Source organism: Saimiri boliviensis, chromosome 17, assembly GCF_048565385.1.
Source record: "Saimiri boliviensis isolate mSaiBol1 chromosome 17, mSaiBol1.pri, whole genome shotgun sequence".
NCBI classification, from domain to species: Eukaryota; Metazoa; Chordata; class Mammalia; order Primates; family Cebidae; genus Saimiri; species Saimiri boliviensis.
In genome coordinates, this window is record NC_133465.1 from 33,408,895 (window position 1) to 33,429,700 (window position 20,806).

Consider the following 20,806-nt stretch of genomic DNA (forward strand, 5'->3'; position numbering starts at 1 on the left):
GCTTACCACTAGAGGCACCTGTCTTTCATTCATTACACCCCTGCCTCCATTGCTTACCACTAGAGGCACCTGTCTTTCATTCGCCAGGGCCCAGGTCAGAAAGCCCTCCTGGAGGATCCCTTCTGTCAGAAACCAGGTGTTTCTGGCTGACGCTCTATCCCACTTTCTAACACAGATCCTGGAGTTCTAGAAGTTTCACCACACTCATGTTCCAATCAGGGGTGATTTCTGGAAGTCAGGGGCTCAATTCATCAATGGTTTACATCCCCAGGGACAGGATAGACCCCAGCACACAGTAGGTGCTCAATAAAGGTATTTCGAGCTTTAGCCTCCGTATAACAGATCTCTCTCTTCTCTGAAATCAGGAAAATCAACACCCCTGACACCTGAGACATGTGGCCTTGCACACTTATGATCTTTTTTATAAAGACACTTTCATAAAGCACTTCCTTCAGCAGCACATATACTAAAATTGAAATAATACTGAGAAGATTAGCATGGTCCCTGCTCAGGAATAACACAAAAATTTGTAAAGCATTCCATAATTTTTTTAGCTACCATGCTTTGGTCATTATACAATGTATATATTGAAACACTGGGCTGGGTGCTGTGTAATCCCAGCACTTTGGGAGGCCAAGGCGGGTGGATCACAAGGTCAGGAGTTCAAGAACAATCTGACCAACATAGTGAAACCCCGTCTCTACTAAAAATACAAAAAAATCAGCCAGGCATGGTGGTGTGTGCCTGTAATCCCAGCTACTCAGGAGGCTGAGGCAAGAGAATTGCTTGAACCCAGGAGGTGGAGGTTGCAGTGAGCCAAAATCGTGCCATTGCACTCCAGCCTGGGCAACAGTTCGAGACTCCACTTCAAAAAAAAAAAAAAAAAAAAAAGGAAAAGGAAAAGAAAAGAAACATCAGACTGTAGCCCACAGACGTGTACAATTATTATGTGTCAATAATAAACAACAAAAAAGATACCCAAATCCCCTGGCTGGGTCTAGATACCAATTCAGACTCAGCAAAGAATATGGAAAACCTGGAAGTGGGGGCCATGCACTGAGATTCCCTGATCTCCATTTTACATGAAACTCTCAAAGAAGTAAATCCACCTAACCAAGGTTGCCCAGCTAGGGAGCGGCAGAGCTGGGACTCAACCCCAGAGCAGTCAGGTCTAAAAGTCCACCCTGTGGACACTGTTTTTGAATCATTGCTCAGTGTGTGCAGATCTGACCTGGAAAGCTGTTCCGTGAGCTCCGGGCCGGCCTGGGTCTCTGTCCCACTCATCAGTGATCTCCCCGAGGGCCAGGACTCCAAGGCTCCTCTTACCCTGCTCCCAGCAGCTCAGGGCAGGGCAAGCGGTTGATACCATGTTGACCTTCCAGCCCCCACTAATTCTCTCCTCCCACTGGAGTCTGCTCCGGAGAGGTCTGAAGGCTCTATTTTCCCAGCAGGAGCTCCGACTCCCTCCCAGCTTTAAGGAAATTCACACAAATTAGATCCACATGGAAAAGAGGCACTTCAGCCTCCTTCACTGCAGCCTGAGAGCCAGCTTCAGGGTCTTGCACCCCAGAAAGCTCCAGATTTCCTTTGGCTGAATCCTTTTGACATTTTCAATGGTAAAATAAATTTGATTTGCAGAAGCCATGAAAGAACCGAGGCGATGTGATTTCCAAAACTCACTGTGTTATTGGATATGATAAAAGACTGAATGAGTCAGTAAATGTAGCCGTTTAGTAACTGTTAAAAAAAAAAAAAAAAAAAAGACCCATGTGGTCTGGTGGAGGAGAAGGAGGAGGAGGTTGTGGTGGAATGGAGAAGGAAAGATTCTATGCCTGAAATCACTGCCCACACCCAGAACGAATCCCCACCCCCCTCCTCACAGACAGAGGCATGCACACGAATTCATGCCCCGCACTCCCATATACATAAACTGGCATGGATACAGACACAGAAATGCCCAGGCATGTCCAGGAACAATAGTAGTAGCCAGTGCCAATCACTGGGCAGTGAAAATGTGCCAGGTACTGTGATGAGGACTTTGCATACTTTCGTCTCAGTTACTATCTTCCTCATTTACACAACTCTCCGCGATAAGCAAGTTATTATTCCCATTTTGCAGATGAAGAAACTGAGGCACCAAGATCTTGACTAACTTACCCAAAGAGGTCCCAGGTAGGAAGTAGGGAAGCCAAGTTAAGAACAGATTTCAGAAGCTTTGCTCTCTTTTTTAAAAACCACATTTTCCTCTTCTTTTTAATTTTATTGAAATATAGTGGACATATCCGCAACTTCACACATTAGAGGTGCATAGTTTGATGAGTTCTGATGCCTGTGCATTCTCATAGAATCATCACCACCATCAAGATAATGAACACATCTGTCACCCCCAAAAGTTTTCTTGGGTCCTTGGGAATCTTTCGCTTCTGTCCCATCCCTAAATATACACTCTTCTGCTGTCTGTCACTGTAGATTGGTTTACATTGTCTAGAATTTTCTAGAAATGGGTCACACAGTGTGTTCTCTCTAATACCCACGATGCTCGCTGTGACTACACTGTGGGCGTGCTCGCACACACATGCACAATGTACACAAGTCCTCACCAGCATGCACCCCCCCACACATACCACATTCCCTCCTCATCCCCCCTTACACCCACTCCCGCACCCCCCCAGGCACAAGGCACTCATGTGCCCCCCCCACCTCTCACTGTATCTCTCAATCCATGTCGCTTCTTGAGAATAATTTTGCTTTATTAATGTGGGAAGTAGAAAAGTTCCTTTTTAAAGTTTCCTTTCTTGTTAAAAAAATAAGTGTGCCAATAACTCTTTGCTAAGCCCTATTCTATGTAGCTGTTAGAGATGCCATGCTTACAGGCACATAGTACATTCTATGTCCTTGTACTTTAACCAAGATATCTGTGCTGGATATGCTCACAGGCATTCCCCAGCTCTCCACTGCTTTTATCTGTTTAGAAATGTTTTAAGTTGTTAGCCCATCGGGTTTTAGTTTAGATCCTGAGGTCTGGCTCCAGCCAACGGAGATCAGACACAGCAGTAAGGACAACCCCAAATGCATAAGGGATAAATTTGTGTGTTTTCCTTTGTTTATTGTACTCTCATGGTACGATGGCTAGTGAGGGTATACCCTTCCTACTGTCCAGGAAGTAAAAATTGCATTGCTGAAAGGTCCTTTGTCTCAGTGCTAATTTTTCTTTGTGGCACTGAGCGTCTATTTCCAACATCTGTTTCCAGCAAAATAAACTCCTGGCAGTTTCCCCAAAAAGCAGTGCAGCTCCTTTCTCCTTTCAAGTCCACGTGACAGGTGGCTGCACACCCACTGTCCTCAGCACCTGGGCCCTTTGTAGACTCTGGTTCAATTCTCAAAAGCTTTGCTCATTCAACAAATATGAATATGCCCATTCTCCTAGGCACTGTATATTCAGCAATGACCAAGAAGTCACAGTCTCTCTGGCTATGGAGCTGAGTCACTTCCCCAGCCAGCATAACCAGCCCCACGCTATGGGGCTGGCCAGAAGGGGAAACCCTCAGGCACTATAAGGCTGGGTGAAGGAACAAGTCACAGGCTCGCAGTCAAGAAAGAGAATAAGGGCTGGCGAGGTGGCTCATGCCTGTGATCCCAGTACTTTGGGAGGCCAAGGTGGGTAGATCACCTGAGGTCGGGAATTCAAGATCAGCCTGACCAACATGGAGAAACCCTGTCTCTATTAAAAATACAAAAAAATTAGCTGGGTGTGGTGGCGGGTGCCTGTAATCCCAGCTACTCGAGAGGCTGAGGCAGGAGAATTGCTTGAACCTGAAAGGTGGAGATTGTGGTGAGCCAAGATCACGCCATTGCCCTCCAGCCTGGACAACACTGGGCAACAAGAACAAAACTCTGTCTCAAAAAAGAAAGAGAAAGAAAGAAAGAAAGAGAGAGAGAGAGAGACAGAGAGAGAGAGGAAAGAAAGAAAGAAAGAAAGAAAGAAAGAAAGAAAGAAAGAAAGAAAGAGAAAAAAAGAAAAAGAAAAAGAAAGAAAAAAAAGAAAGAAAGAAAGAAAAGGAAGGAAGGAAGAAGAGAGAGAGAGGAGGGAGGGAGGGAAGGAGGGAGGGAGGGAGGAAAGGAAGAAGGAAAGAAACAGAATAAGGAAGATGGCATGGAAAGAGGGGCTGAGGGGAAGATGAAGAGAGAAGGACCCCAAACCAAGTTCAGACAGGTGTGGCTGGCCAGGAGCGGAGGAGTCTTCCTTCAAGGGTGAACACTGAATGACAGCCACCAGACGCTGTATGGAGACAGTGGGGTGGGGCAGGGCTGAGCAGAGCTCCATTGCTAGGAACATGGGCCATGGCTCATGGCTGACCACCAGCCCGTATGGGACAGGAAAGGGGACTTGCACACCCTCCATCCACAAGCCAGTTACTGCAGGAGGCTGGTGTCCAACTCATCTCTCAAGTCTAGCTCAACCTGGCTGTCAATCTGGATACACATTGCAATCATTCTAGGAGTTTAAAATAATACCGAGCCCCAGGTTCCACTCCCAGATCATCTGATGTAATTGTTTGAGGGAGGGGTATGTGAGCTGGGCATACGCATTTTTAAAAGCTCCCAGGTGATTACCTAGTAGGCAGTCCGGTGTGAGAACCACTGAAATTCCTCATTTGCCTCCGGTCTCAGGATAGGTACCTCCCAAAAGTACTGCAGGTACAAGAAAGCAACACTGCTGGAAGGAAGGCCTCCATTCCCATCTTCCTGCAAATGCCCTACTGGGAATTTAACAAGATGACCTATGTTGATTAGATATCAATTAATTGTGAGAAGAGGACTGAAGATTTCATAAGCAATCAATCTCACTGTCATGTAATTAACTGAAATTGGTGTGAGTAGTAAGTAAATGCTCAGTGATAATGACTTTCTTATCAATATCAGATATTTTAAACCTTTCAGATTTTACTGGTAATTCAATATCAGAATAATTAGGTATCAGTCAGGCACATTAAATATTGTTTACATGGGCCATTGTTCTTTAGAGTGTTCTGGGGTCCCCACCCTCCTTTCGTCATAATGGTTCTTGTTTATTTGGGATGACACATCAAAGACATTGACAAGTATTAGACAAGATAACATGTGAAGTATGAGCCACCACTGAAAATAGAGAATGCTGAGTTTATTTCAGCTTCACACACTGGTACCAGAAGCAGAAGTCTAGTCTAATATATCATCTCAGCTAAGCTGAACTGTGGAACAACTACTGCAAAATCCCTTCCCCTTAATTACATTTTACTGTTAATTAATTGGATTACTTTATCATTACCTTGATGCCAACTCATATGAACCAGATTACTTTAATTAGGTCTAACCTCTACTTCCTTGTAGATGTTTTCAATGTTTGGAAATCATGATGGAGCTAGAAGCACTCGTGACTCCTGTGTGAAGAAAAAAACTATTGCTTCTGACCATCAGGGTTTACAGTCATGGACCCGAATCATCTGAATGTGACGTGAGGAAGGCAGAGGAGGCAAGGGCGAGCCGAGGAGAGGCTTCATCATGGGAGTAAAGATGGAGGTGGTAGGAGGTTTTGATTCACCAATGGAATCATTCCATTGAAAACAAGTCAATTTGGTATATTCTGAAAATTGTTAAAAATGTTCAAGTGGGGTATATCCCCAAAAGGCTGCATCATAAAGGTGCAGTACAGTCGACATCAGAGCCAGGCCTGGGTAAAATGCTCTTGTTGATCTCATGACGTAAGGGGCAAGGAAGAGCGTGCTGCTCAGGAGCGTGGGCTTCAGACTGAGTGCCTCGAACAAGCCGATCAAGTCTCTATGCTTGGGTTGATGCATCTGTAATAAGCAGATGATATATCGTCTACCTTATGGGGCTGTGGTGGGGACTGCGTGCCATCGTTCCTTGAACTCCCCAGCACTGCGTACACAGCAAGAGTTCAGTGAATGAGGCTTATCACTACCATTTGTTTTGCTTTCATTGTATCATTGTCCTGATCCCATTCCAAGCTTGTGGTCCTCTGTTCCACTTTGATATTACTATTTCCACTCCCTCTTGTATGGTGGTTGTTAGGGTTGGGGCACTTTTCCTGACATCCTTTTGCCCAGACCTTTATCTTTCACCTTTGTTACTAATATCATTCTAGATGAGATTCTGGTAGACAGAATAGAGCCAAGCTTTCTTTCTTGACTCAACCTGGAGCGGGGTTCAATTTCTTCTCATGGGACTCATGGGCACACGTGTTATATTTGTGCCTTCTTAAGTCATGGTTACAACAACAAACTGTTACTTCGTTGTTTTATTTTTCCTTTTCCTTCACTTCTCTGGCTTTGTCAAGTAACCATGTATTCCTGTCCTCACCACTCCATGATCTTGAAAATTCCCTGTGGCTTCTCGGCTTTTAGCAATGACCATCCTCGTCTTTACAGACAGGAAGCACCCTGTATTCTTTACTTGTTATGTTAGAACAGCCCTGTCCTAGCACAGAAGTCCTCTCCTAGCCCCTTGCTGAGGTCTAGGAGAAACACAGAAGCAGCATAAGTGAATGACAAGTAAGGGGAGATAAGGGTTTTAGCAAACGTGACCCGGGGACACTGTTGGGCCACGGAGGGCAGATGAGGTGAGGCCCAGAGGAACAGTGTGGATGCTGCCTCTTGTGTGCCCACCTCGCGAGGCCCACTCCTCAGGAACTAAGCACCCAGGAGAAAGATTTCTCTGTCACTGTCCTGTACCAGATGCCAAGCTGCCCAAGAATGGGATCCTCACTGGTTTCTCTGCTCAATCCTCTTCATGGGGAAAAGTCAGTCACATTCAAGGCATGCCGTGAGCAGAAAGTGTTGAGAGAGAGCAGAGAAGTGGCAGTAGCTCCACCCAGGTCTTCCAATTCTAGCTAAGGAGCTGGACTCCAAGCAGCAAGTGGCAGGGCCAGGGGAGCAGAACTGAGGGCATGGTGGGAGGCAACTACAGGCCAGTGACCTCTGTTGTGTCTATGGCCATGGTGGGCCATCTTGGAAGGGACCAGCAGGACAGTGACTGCTCCAGACCCATCCCACCCAAAGTGTCCCCTAGAGCAGGAGAGGTACCTGTGGGAGAGGCAAGCCGATATAAATCAGAGCTAACCTGTGCTGCTCTCCGGTTCCCTAAATCAAGAACCTGACAGGTTTTCTGGGTGAGAATCAATCTTGCTGTCCCCACAGTAAATACCATAATCCTTTTTCCAGTGTGGTTTAGAGAATGTAACTGCCATGCTCATGATTTATTCGAAAATATTCTGCCAGGCTATGTGAATGAATGGGGGAGCCAGCATGCTTTTAAACAGGAGGTCAGCATACTCTCAATAGGGCTCATGCCTCCCTCTTGGGGCAGCTCCAGCACCTGCCCCACGTGGCAGCTTCCACACCTGCCCCACATGGCAAGCCACCAGGACCCAGAGGGACATGGGAACTGACTGTGGGCAGCCTGACACCAGAATGACCACTCCCTAGCTGGGAGGGCAGAGCAGAGGCAGCCAGCCAGCCACTAGGTGGCCAGTCCCTTCAGGCCTTCTTTCTATGGAAGCCATCACTGGACTTCTCTTTTCTATATTTTTTTTGTGATTTATTTGTTACACAGCTAACATAAGAATGCACTCTTGGCCAGGCGTGGTGGCTCCCGCCTATAATCCCAGCACTTTGGGAGGCCAAGGCAGACAGATCACCTGAGATCAGGAGTTCGAGACCAGCCTGGCCAATGTGACGAAACCCTGTCTCTACTAAAAATACAAAAATTAGCTAGGCATGCTGACAGGTGCCTGTAATCCCAGCTACTTGGGAGGCTGAGGCAGGAAAATCACTTGAACCCGGGAGGTGGAGGTTGCAGTGAGCCAAGATCACGCCACTGTACTCTGGCCTGGGTGACAAAACGAGACTCTATTTCAAAAAAAAAAAAAAAATGCATTCTTGTTATGTGTAATTCAAATAATTCAGAAGTTTCCAGAGCAAAATGTGCATCTTCCTTCTATATCCTCCCATGACTCAACTCATTGCGTTCCTGTTTCTTTTTTTCTTTTTTTGAGACAGAGTCTTGCTCTGTTACCAGGCTGGAGTGCAGTGGCATCATCTTGGCTCACTGCAACCTCTGACTCCCGGTTCAAGCAGTTCTCCTGCCTCAGCCTCCTGAGTAGCTGGGATCACAGGTACATCTCACCACGCCTGGCTAATTTTTATATTTTTAGTAGAGATGGGGTTTCACCATGTTGGCCAGGATGGTCTCAATCTCCTGACCTCATGATCCACCCACTTCGGCCTCCCAAAGTGCTGAGATTACAGGGGTGAGCCACTGCACCTGGCCCCTGTTTCTTCTTCTGGAGAGAGCACTGTCAATCACTTAGTGACCAGCATCCTATATTCGTAAACACATATAGCCTTTTCTCACAAACAAGTTCTTTTTTAAATGATATGTAGCTTATATTTATGGTTTATATATGGTATTTTTACATAGTGTTTATATACACATGATACATAAACATACACACACACACATATATGGTGTGTATGGGTTTATATTGCTGTCAGTTGTGTTTAACCTTTGTAAACAAACTTGATGCATTTCTTTATAACTAAATGCATCTTGACACATATGTATGAGTTTTCTTTTAATATAGATTCTAAATGAGACACTGCTGGTTAGAGTTCTGACAAATTCTACCAAATTGCCCTCCAAATATAATATGCCAATGGGATATGAGTGTCTGTTTCTCCATATTACTAGGGGTACTTCCATTTAATTTTTGCCAAGTAGATGGGCAATTTACCTGTAACTGGTTCCGAAGAACAAAGAACAAAGAACAAAGAACAAATTACCCGGCATTTAGTGGTTTGGTGCGCCTCTTCTTCCGGGTATTGTTGAATCATTCCTTTGTCCAGCTTTCTACCAAGTTCTTTGTCTTTTTTTCTTATGGAATTTGGAGATTTTAATCTTTGTCTTTCAAACATATTGCAAATACTTCTTTTCACTTTGCATATCTGCTGCCTTTGGTGGTGTCTTCCCTGTTGAGAGATTTTAAATTTTTAAAAATTCAGGCTTGGTTGTCTTTTCATTTATGGCTTCCAGGTTTGGTGATTTGCATGGGAAGGCTTTCCTCCCCCAGAATTCTAGTTTCTTTTTTCCCTCTATTTTCTTGTAGTGTTTTTGTGTTGCTGTACCTCACATTTACTCACGGTTAGCCTCCAGTGTCTCTGCTTTTCCACAGCCTTTCTCTTCTGTGTCTACACTTCCCTCCAGGTTATCGTATTCATGCTGTGACTTTAATCGGCACTTTTAGGCTCATAATTCCCTCATGCGTATCTCTGGTCTTGCTTTCCTCTGGGCTCCTGACTTGCATATCTAGCTACATGATGATCACAAAAGTACCACAGACTCGGCAGACCCAAAACTGAACTCATGATCTTCCTCTCTAAGCTTTGCCTTCTTTTCTGTCTCAGTGGACGGTACAGAAACGTGGGCCTCCCTCGCCACACTGCCCTGTCCGTTATATTCCATGTTGATATCCTGCCAAGACTTTGACTGGGACCTGGTCAGTTGCACCTACCAAATTCTCTGCCTCCGTTCTCTCTCTTCCCACTCTCACCACCCCAGCCTAGGCTGCCTTCATCCCTGGCCAGGCTTCTGCATTAGCCTGCTAACCTGTCTCTTCAGCTTCACTCTCACCTGATCTAACCTTTTTCCACACAGCAGTCTTCAAGACACAAATGTGATCGTGCAGCCCTCTTCATCTCAGAACCATTAAGAGGATGGACAAAATCTTTCTTGTGGCCATCAGGACCTTGCGTGATCTGGGACCTGCCTGCCTCCCCCATCTCAGTCTGTCTCTGTGCACCAGCCACGCTGTCTTGTTCTGTTTCTCCAACCAGAGGTCCTTCGCATATGCAGCTCCTGCTATGCATTATATTTTTTCCTTTTTTTCTTGAGACAGTGTTTCACTACTGCTGCCCAGGCTGGAGTGCAATGGCACAATCTCGGCTCACCACAACCTCCACCACCCAGGTTCAAGCTATTCTCCTGCCTTAGCCTCCCAAGTAGCTAGGATTACAGGCACCTGCTGCCACGCCCAGCTAATTTTTGTATTTTTGATAGAGACAGGTCTTTCACCATGTTGACCAAGCTGGTCTCGAACTCCTAATCTCAGGTGATCCACCCTCAGTCTTCTAAAGTGCTGGAATTACAGGCGTGAGCCACTGCACCCAGCCTATATTTTCTCCTTTTCCATATTCCACATCTATTCCTCAGCTGAATCCTATTCCTCCTTGCTCTCTCAGCTCAAATGACATTCTTATAATCTCATAGATTAGACCAGGCCCTCCCTCATGTTATATTTTCTCATAGCATTATGAAGTTTTTTCTCGTAACACTCATCCCAGGCTGTGCAGCCTGTGCTCATGTATTTAAGCACGTGATGCATGTCTGCCAAGGCAAGGCCAGGAATGCTCATTCTTCTAAATTGCAGTAAAGAGCGAGGACTTGTTTCTCTTCACCAAGAACCCCGCGAAGTTCTGATCCTGTCTTGGGAGCTGGGGGAGACAGTAAGAAGAAGCAAAAGGCATGGAGGAGATGAGAATATTGTTTTCTTAGGGAGTGGTTGGAATGGGATGATGATGTATTGGGATGCAGCTCACCTCCCATCCTGTGACAAAATCAGTCAAGGAAATTGTGAGTGTATAGTTGTCTGAGTGGATAAGGAAGAAAGAAAGCATCCGTGAGTGGTCCTGGCAGTTTGTACTTAAACATCAGACAGAGCCGTCATAACACATAAACTGGACTAAGCTGTGTGCTTACAATAATGTCCCCAGCCTAACAGTAAGTGTGAGACCTGGCTGGGCACTGTAGATCACACTTGTAATTCTAGCACTTGGGAGGCTGAGGTGGGTGATCACCTGAGGTCAAGGAGTTCGAGACCTACCTGGCCAACATGGTGAAACCCTGTCTGTACTAAAAATACAAAAATTAGCCAGGTGTGGTGGTGAGCGCCTGTAATCCCAGCTTCTTGGGAGGCTGAAGCAGGAGAATCACTTGAACCCAGGAGGCAGAGGTTACAGTGAGCTGAGATCATGCCATTGCAATCCAGGTTGGGCAATAAGAGTGAAACTCTGCCTCAAAACATAAAAAATAAATAAATAAATCAAAGCAAAAGTGCGTGACCCAACAACTGCAGAATACAGTCTTTTCAAGTGCATGCAGAATACTCTGGGGCATTAAAAAAAAAAAAGTCTCTACAAATTTTAAAAGATTCTATTTATACAAAGTATATTTTCTGACCATAATGGAATCAATCTGAAATCAATAATAGGGCACTATCAGGAAAGTCCCTAAATATCTGGAGACTAAATAATACACTTCTAAGTAACCATGGGTCAGAGAAGGAATCAAAAAGGAAATTTAAAAGCATTTCTAGCTAAATAAAAACACAATAATATCAAAACATGTTGGATGCTGCCAAAGTAGTATTTGGAAGTAGATTTGTTGCAGTAAACACCTACATTAGAAAAAAATGGAAAGTGGCCGGGTGCGGTGGCTCAAGCCTGTAATCCCAGCACTTTGGGAGGCCAAGGCGGGTGGATCACGAGGTCCAGAGATCGAGACCATCTTGGTCAACATGGTGAAACCCCGTCTCTACTAAAAATACTAAAAATTAGCTGGGCATGGTGACGTGTGCCTGTAATCCCAGCCACTCAGGAGGCTGAGGCAGGAGAATTGCCTGAACCCAGGAGGCGGAGGTTGCGGTGAGCTGAGATCGCGCCATTGCACTCCAGCCTGGGTAACAAGAGCGAAACTCCGTCTCAAAAAAAAAAAAAAAAAAAAAAAAAAAGCAGAGCAACAATGGAGAAAATCAGTAAAACCAAATGCCAACTCCTTGAGAAGACACATTCTAGATAGACTGATCAGGGAAAAAAGTGACGACAAAAATTACCAATATCTGATATGAGAGAGGTAGCATTAATCAATTCTACAGATATTAAAAATATAATGGGAAAATATTATGAATGACTATATTCAAATAAATTTGACATCTTAGGTGAAATGTATAACTTCCTGAAAAAAATCTAACATACAAATTCTCAGTTGAGAAGTATTAGATCATTTAAAGAGCCCAAAATCTGTTAAGGAAATTGAATGTTTTTGTTTGTTTTAAATAAAAACATTCTCACAAAGAAAAATCCAAGCCCAAAGGACTTCATTTGTGAATTCTACCAAACACTTAAGGAAGAAATAATATGAATTCAATTCAAACCCTCAGAAAATTTAAAAGATTATTTCTAACTTATTCCATTAGGCCAGCATTATCCTGATACCAAAAACAGATACAGACATTAAAGAAAACTACCAACCAATATTTCTTCAAAACATAGATTCAGAAATTCCTTATAAAATTTTAGCAAATTTAATCCAACAGTGTATTAAAAGATTAACATATGATGACTAAGTAAAATTTATCCAGGGATGCAAAATGGTTAACACTTTTTTTAAAAGCAATTATTTATCATGACAACAAACACTTAAAAAGTAAAACCCTATTATCATCTCAATAGAGACAGAAAAAGCATTTGACAAAATCCAACATCAATTCCTGATTTAAAAAAAAAAAAAAAAAAAAAAAAAAAGCTTTAGGAACAGAAGAATATTTCTTCAGTCCAATAAAGGAACAAGACAAAGATGATTGCTTTCACCATTTTTAGTGAACATTCGACTGAAGGTTCTAGTCAGTGAAATAAGTCAGGAAAAAGATATAAAGGCATCCAGATGGGAAAGGAAGAAATGAAATTGTCTTTATTTGCACACGACATTCTTGTCTGTGTGAAAGCATTTTGAAAATCTACTGAAAAAAGCAAGATAACTAAAAAGCAACTTTAGCAAGGTTGTAGTATACAGTCAAAATTCAGAAATCAACTCTATTTCTATATACTAGTAACAATCAGAAAGTGAAATTAAGAAATAATATTACTCACGATAGCATCAAAAACACAAAAAATATAGAGATACATCTGACAAAAGATGTGCAAGGCCTGTGCACTGAAAACTGTAAAACATTCATGAGAGATATGAAAGACGACCTAAATAAAAGGAGCGATTTATTGTGTTCATAGATAAAAAGACTCAATAGCGTTAAGACGTTAAGTCTCCCCAAAACAACCTTTAAAGTCAATACAAATACAGTTAAAATTTCAGCAAGCTTTTTAAAAGAGAAACTACCAAAATGAATCAGAAATCCATATGAAAATGCAAAAGACCTAGGGGTGGGGTCAAAATAACTTTGAAAATAAAAAACAAAGTTGGAGGGCTAATACTTTCTAATTTCAAGAGTTTTATAAAGCTACAATCATCAAGACACTGGTGTTACAAACAGGTCAATGGAACAGAATACAGAGTCCAAAAATAGGTAAACACACACGTGGATGATTTAATTTTGACAAATGTGCAAAAGGATAGAGGATAGTCTTTTTAACAAACATTACTAGAACAACTGGATGTACATGTGCAAAAAATGAGCTTTGATGTTTATTTTGTACCATATTATGAATGTTTGTGTTCCTTAAAATTTACATGTTGCAGCTCTAATCCCCAATGTGATGGTGTTGGGAGATGAAGTCTTCAGGAAGTTATTAGGTTAAGATGAGATCATGAGGATGGGTCCCCCATGATGAGATTAGTGCCCTTATCAGAAGAGGAAGAGACTAGAGCTGACACTCTCTCTTTGCTATGTGAGTATACAACAAGAAGGCAGCTGTCTGCAAGCCAGGAAGAGGGTTCTCTTCAGAACTCACCATGCTGGACTTGGATCTTGGATTTCCAGCCTCTAAAATTGTGAGAAGTAAATGCCTAGTTTTTGTAGCCATTCACAATGAATACATTACAAATATGCATGTACATGTGTACACGTTTATGTTTATACATCATTAGGAGGAATGAGGGAAATAAAGACGGTCTTAGACAAAGAAAAACAAAAATAATTTGTTGCTAGGTGACCTACCCTTAAAGACTGGCTAAAGGAAGTTCTTTAAACACAAAGAAAATAATTTTTAAAATGATTTTAGATCACTGTGAAGGAAGAAGAAACATAAAAAGGAGAAATGCATAGACTACCCTTTTAAAAATAGATTTTATAGATCATATTTAGTAATTGAAACAAAAAGTATAACATTATATGATACCCAAGTCAACAGTATTTAAAAGTGCAGAAGCTAAAGATACCTAAATGAAAGTGAAGTTTCTAACTTTATTAGCAGTGGTAAAATGTTGATACCAGTAGACTGTGATAAGCCGTATATGTATATCATAATATGCAGAGCAGCCACTATGAAAATTATACAAAAAGATACACACAAGAGATTGCAGTGAACTGAGGTTGTGCAACTGGCCCCAAGCCTGGGCGACAGGGCCAGACTCTGTCTCAAGAAAAAAAAAAAGGGGGCTGAAATAGGGATTATCTGTATGTTGTCACTCATGTGTTCATGTGTGGGAGCTGAAAAAGGTAACCTCCTGGAGGTGGAGAGTGAAATGATGATTATCAGAAGCTAAAAAAGGTGGGAAGAGGGGTGAAGAGAGGTTGATCAATAGGTACAATACGCTACCGATTAACCTATTAACATTTTACCTGTAATAGTTAGAATACAATACCTATTAACATACAGTTAGATGGAAGACATAAGTTCTAGTATTCGATAGCACACAATAATGACTGTTATTATCAATAACTCATTATATATTTCAAAATAGCTAGAAGATTTAAAATATTCCCAGCACAAAGGAATAATAATTGTTTGAAGTGATGGCTATTCTAATTACCCTAATTTGGTCATTACACATTGTAAGCATGTATCATAATATCACATGTACCATATAAATATATGTAACTATTGTCTGTCCAGAAAAAATGAAAATTAAAAAAGAAATACAATATTTTTAAAATATTTTTTGGCCAGGCACGGTGGCTCAAGCCTGTAATCCCAGCATTTTGGGAGGCCAAGGTGGGTAGATCACGAGGTCAAGAGATCGAGACCATCCTGGTCAACATGGTGAAACCCCATCTCTACTAAAAATACAAAAAATCAGCTGGGCATGGTGGCATGTGCCTGTAATCCCAGCTACTCAGGAGGCTGAGGCAGGAGAATTGCCTGAACCCAGGAGGCAGAGGTTGCGGTGAGCCGAGATTGCGCCATTGCACGCCAGCCTGGGTAACAAGAGCAAAACTCCATCTAAAAATATATATATATATATATATTTTTTTTTAATTTTAAAAAGAAACAGGGAATATCATCACAGATCCTGCAGCCAATGAAAGAATAATAAGGGAAGACTACATACAAATTTATACTCATAACACAACTTAGAAGAAATGGACAAATTTCTAGAAAACCATAGAAAGCTCAACCAAGATGAAAGATAATCTGAATATCACTATAACCTTAAAATAAATTGAATTCATACTTAAAATGAAATCTCCAAGCCCAGATGGTTTTACTAGAGAATTCTACCAAATATTTAAAAAATGATTAATTTTGATTCTACACAATCTCTTCCAGGAAACAGAAAAAGAGGAAATGTTTGCCAACTCATTTTGAGAGGCCAGTATTGCCCTGACAACAGAGCCAGACGAAGAATACAGACAAAGAAAACTACAGACCAGTATCTCTCATGAATCTGATGCAAAAATTTTCAACAAAGTATTAGCAAAGTCAACCTAAAAATGTATGAAAAACATTATAAGTTATGACCAAGTGGTATTTATCCCAGGTATGAAAGGTTGGTTTAATATTTAGAATATCAATCAATAGGCCAGGTGCAGTGGCTCATGCCTGCAATTCCAGCACTTTGGGAGGCCAAGGTGGGCAGATTGCTTGAGCTCAAGAGTTTGAGACCAGCCTAGGTGACATGGCAAAACCCCATCTCTACAAAACATACAAAAAAATTAGCCATTTATGGTGGCATGTGCCTGTAGTCCCAGCTACCTGGGAGGCTGAGGTGGGAGGATTGCTTGAGCTTAGGAGGTAGAGGTTGCAGTGAGCCATGCACTCCAGTCTAGGCAACAGAGGGAGACTGTCTCAAAAAATTGAATGAATGAATGAATGAATTATAAATCAATATAATCTGCCATATTAAGATTTTTAAAAACCAGTGTAATCTTATCAGTTAATTCAGAAAAAGTGTTTGAGAAAATCCAACACTCATTCATAATTTTTTTAAGACCCAGCAAGTTAGGAACTTGATGAAAACATATACAAAGAAACCCTATAGCTAACATAATAATTAATGGTTAAAGACATTATACTGTCTCCCTAAGACCAGGAACAAGGAAAGAATGTCTTTTCTCACCTCTCTGGTTTGAGCACTAGCTCTAGATCCTGCAATAAGGCAAGGAAAGAAAAATATGTAAAAGGCATACAGATTGTAATGAAAGAAATAAAACTCTCTATTTGCAGGTGACATGATTATATATGTACAAAAGCTCAAGTAATCAACAAAAATACTCTATAACTAATAAAGGGATTCAGCAAGTTTGCAGGAGAAAAAATCAAAACACAAAGATCAACTGCATCTTTATATATTAACAATGAATGTGCAGAAACTAAAATTAAAAACAATGTCAGCTGCACATGGTGGTTCTCATCTGTACTCCCAGCACTTTGTAAGGCTGAGGCAGGCAAATCACCTGAGGTCAGGAGTTCAAGACCAGCCTGACCAACATGCAGAAACCACATCTCTACTAAAAATACAAAAAAATAGCTGGGTGTGGTAGCACATGCCTGTAATCCCAGCTACTCAGGAGGCTAAGGCAGGAGAATCACTTGAACCTGGGAGGCGGAGGTTGCAATGAGCCGAGATAGAGCCATTGCCCTCCAGCCTGGGCAACAAGGGTGAAACTCTGTCTCAAAAAACAAAAACAAAAACAAAAACACAATGTCATTTACAACTGCTTCAAAGATAATGAAATACTTAGGTATGTATTAAACAAAACATGTACAGAATCTGTATGTGAAAAATTATAAAATCCTGATGAAAGACATCGAAGAAAATCTAAATAAATAGAGATGCTATGTTTGTGTACTAGAAAATTCCACATCTTAAAGGTATATATTCTCCCCAGATTGGTCTACAGGTTTAATACAGTTGCCATTGAAATTCCAGCAAGGTTTTAGTGGACATAGACAAGCTTATTCTAAAATTTATTTGAAAAGGCATAGATTCTAAAATAGCTAAAAGTTTTATTAAAGAAAATAGAGTAGGAGAGATCACTCCATTCAATATTATTGTTACAGTAATAAGGAAAATGTGGTTACGGGTGAGGAGATAGTCACATAGATCAATGAAACAGAATAGAGAATCTAGAAATAGACACACAAAAAGATGCTCAATTGACTTTTGACAAAGGTCCCAAAGCAATTCAGGGAAGAAAAGACATCTATTGGCAAAATATTGAGCCTCAGCCTAAACTTCACCATGTATGACATATAAAATCTGTACAGAAATAAACTCCAAACTCATGGACTTCAATGTAAAACGCAAAACTATAAGACTTTTTGGGAAAAAAAAATGGAGAAAATCTGCAGAATACAAGGCTAGGCAAAAATTGTTGGAGTTGACACCAGGGGTATGATACAGAAAAAATGTATGTTGGACTCCATCAAAATGGAAAATTTTCACTTTGGGAAAGACTGTTTAAAGAAGAAAAAGACAAGATATATGCTATCTTTGCACACAATGTATTCAATAAAGGACTGGTATCTATAATATATAAAGGACTTTCAAAACTCTACAGTAAAAAAACAAACAATTTATTTAGAAAATGAGCAAAAGACATTATTAGACATTTCATCAAAGAAGATGTATAGATAGCAAATGAACACATGAAAAGATGTTCAACATCATTAGCCATTAGGGAAATGCAAATTAAAACCTCAGTGAGATATCACTACACATCCATCAGAAAGCCAAATTAAAAAACAGTGACAAAATATAAAGTTCATGCACACCAACACCAGAGCTGGCAAGGAGCTGGAGAAATTAGCTATCTCATGCATTGCTGGTAGAAATGTAAAACACTACAGCTGCCCTAGAAAACAGTTCAGCAGTTTCTTGTAAAACTAAGCATGCAATCACCATGCAACCTAGCAATTGCACTCTTAGGCATTTATCCCAGAGAAATGAAAATGGTTTCACACAGAAACCTGTACACGCATGTTCACAGCAGTCTTATGCATAACAGCCAAAAACTGGAATCAGTCAACCTGGATGTCCTTCAACAGATGAGTGGATAAACAAGCTGGTACATGTATAACATGGAATGCCACTAAAAACTAAAAAGCAGTGAATTTGCAGTGGCTCACGCCTGTAATCCCAGCACTTTGGGAGACCAAGATGGAGAATTACTTGAGGTCAGGAGTTGGTCAACATAGTGTGACCCCATCTCTATTAAAAAAAAAAAAAAAAAAAGAGACCAGACATGGTGACTCACACCTGTAATCCCAGCACTTTGGGAAGCCAAGGTGGGCCGATCACCTGAGGTCAGGAGTTCAAGACCAGACTGGCCAACATAGCAAAACCCCATCTCTACCAAAAATATAAAAATTAGCCAGTCATGGTGGCGTGTACCTGTAGTTCCAGCTACTCGGGAGGCTGAGGTGGGAGAATCACTTTAAACTGGGAGGCTGGAGTTGCAGTGATCCAGAAATCCAGGGCTTGGTAGAGCCTGAATTTAGGATAAGGGCAGAGAGTGGTCCTGTGAGCCTGGCCTCGGCAGAACACTCACTATCTATTTACTATTAATCTCTTCATCCATCTGTTGATCATTGATCTCTATATATTACCCATTCATTTATTCTTCATTTGTCTGTTTTTATTTTTATTTTTATTTTTTTGAGACAGGGTCTTGCTCTGTCACCCAGGCTGGAGTGCAGTGGAACAATCTCAGCTCACTGCAGCCTCGATCTTCCAGACTCAAGTGATCTCGCCTCAGCTTCCCAGGTAGCTGGGACTACAAGTGCATGTCACCATGCCTGGCTAATTTTTGTATTTTTCGTAGAGATGGGGTTTCACTGTATTGCCCTGGCTGATCTCAAACTCTTAGGCTCAAGTGATCCTCCCACCTCAGACTCTAAAATGCTGGGATTACAAGTGTGAGACACCACACCCAGCCTTCTTTGTCAATTTTTAAATGTATATATTCATTCTTGATTTGTTTACTCATTCATATACTCATCAATTTATTCTTTCTTTATTGAGGCACAATAAACAGTACATATTAAAGAGCACAGTTCGATAAGTTTTCTTTTCTTTTCTTTTTTTTGAGACAAAGTTTGTCACCCAGGCTCAAGTACAGTGGAGTGATTTCGGCTCACTGCAACCTCCACCTCCCAGTTTCAAGTGATTCTCCTGCCTCAGCCTCCTGAGTAGCTGGGACTGCAAGTGTGCCCCACTATGCCCGGCTAATTTTTATATTTTTAGTAGAGGTGGAGTTTCACCATGTTGGCCAGGCTGGTCTTGATCTCTTGACCTCGTGATCTGCCCCTCTCAGCCTCCCAAAGTGCTGGGATTACAGGCATGAGCAGGCATGAACCACTGTGCCCTGCCCAGCCCTGAATTTCTACAGAGTTCCTAAATGCGGGACCAAATCTGTTCTGAAGCCCGGGACCTCCCATTCCCCTTCCACAGCCTCCTGGGTTAATTGGCACTTCCTGAGAAATGCTGCCAGGACACTCTAAAATATCCCCCTAGCTTGGAAAGCCACCATAGCCTGTAAATCACAGCAGGAAAGGGGCCAATCATGACCCTGCTTCTCCCAGAGTTTCCAGGCCATGGCAGCCAGGGAACGTGGATGTGAGTGAATTAGTGCATCAAGTACAAAAACGCATGACAGACACAGTATGACACAGTCAATGCTACATGCATAATACATTGAAAACATATGACAGTCAATCTTACATGCATAATACATTGCAAACGTATGACACAGTCAATGCTATGTACATAATACATTGAAAACAAGAAAGAGAGGTTTGTACAAGGTCCATATACGTAAAAGAGGAAGCAGTAAACGCTGGAGTTGAGCTCTGCAGAAGGAGCTGCATACAGAGGTGAACTAAGTGGGTACTGGATGGGGTACCCAATTCTGGACAGAGGTCCCAGAAGCAGCCAAGATGCACAGGGAGATGTCCAGAGCATGGTGGGTCTTTCAGAGACAGGCAATGGGAGCCAAGGATAACATTAGGTTTCTTGTTTGAGCACCTGGCTGGGGGTGTTCTGGCACAAGGGACCTGGAGTTCAGTTTGAGACATGCAGTCTGCAATCCAGGCAAGGCATTGAGTGTGAGGAATGAGCTGCCAGGGGCTCCAGCAGAGGGAGAGGGGCTGGGGACTGAGGCGTCATGGGTGGTGTGATAACCACTCTCTGTCCCTTCCCTGAGCTGTCTCCTCACTGTTCTGGTGGCTCTAACCACCCCAGTGGAAAATTTTTCTCTGTCCCAGCCAGGACCCACCAAAGGCCCTTGGGAGGCCCTCAAATGTGCAACTTTTTATAGTTCACATTTATTCTACCGGGGAAATCAGCCGTTGACCGCAGCGGCGCCCAGGCATGAATCACAATGTTCATGGTGTACAGAAAATGCAGTAAGCCAGCAGTTATGGGGTGGGGCCCCGCGGTTTTCATTCACAAAGAGATTTTTCAATTTTATTAAAATCAATACGAGTTTTATTACAGTATAAAGGAAATGAGGTCCCCTTGCTTCTGGGATAACAAACCACATTGCCGTAGCAGCAGGGTACAAGAACCCCTGCCTGAA

The 20,806-nt window shown here is 42.1% G+C and overlaps 1 non-coding gene across 1 annotated transcript; it reads left to right on the top strand.

Annotated features, from left to right (window-relative positions):
- Positions 1-442: 442 nt before the first annotated feature.
- Positions 443-549, top strand: LOC120366979 (U6 spliceosomal RNA). The gene has a single exon (XR_005581488.1). It is a non-coding gene; the product is annotated as a U6 spliceosomal RNA (small nuclear RNA).
- The last annotated feature ends 20,257 nt before the right edge of the window (positions 550-20,806 follow it).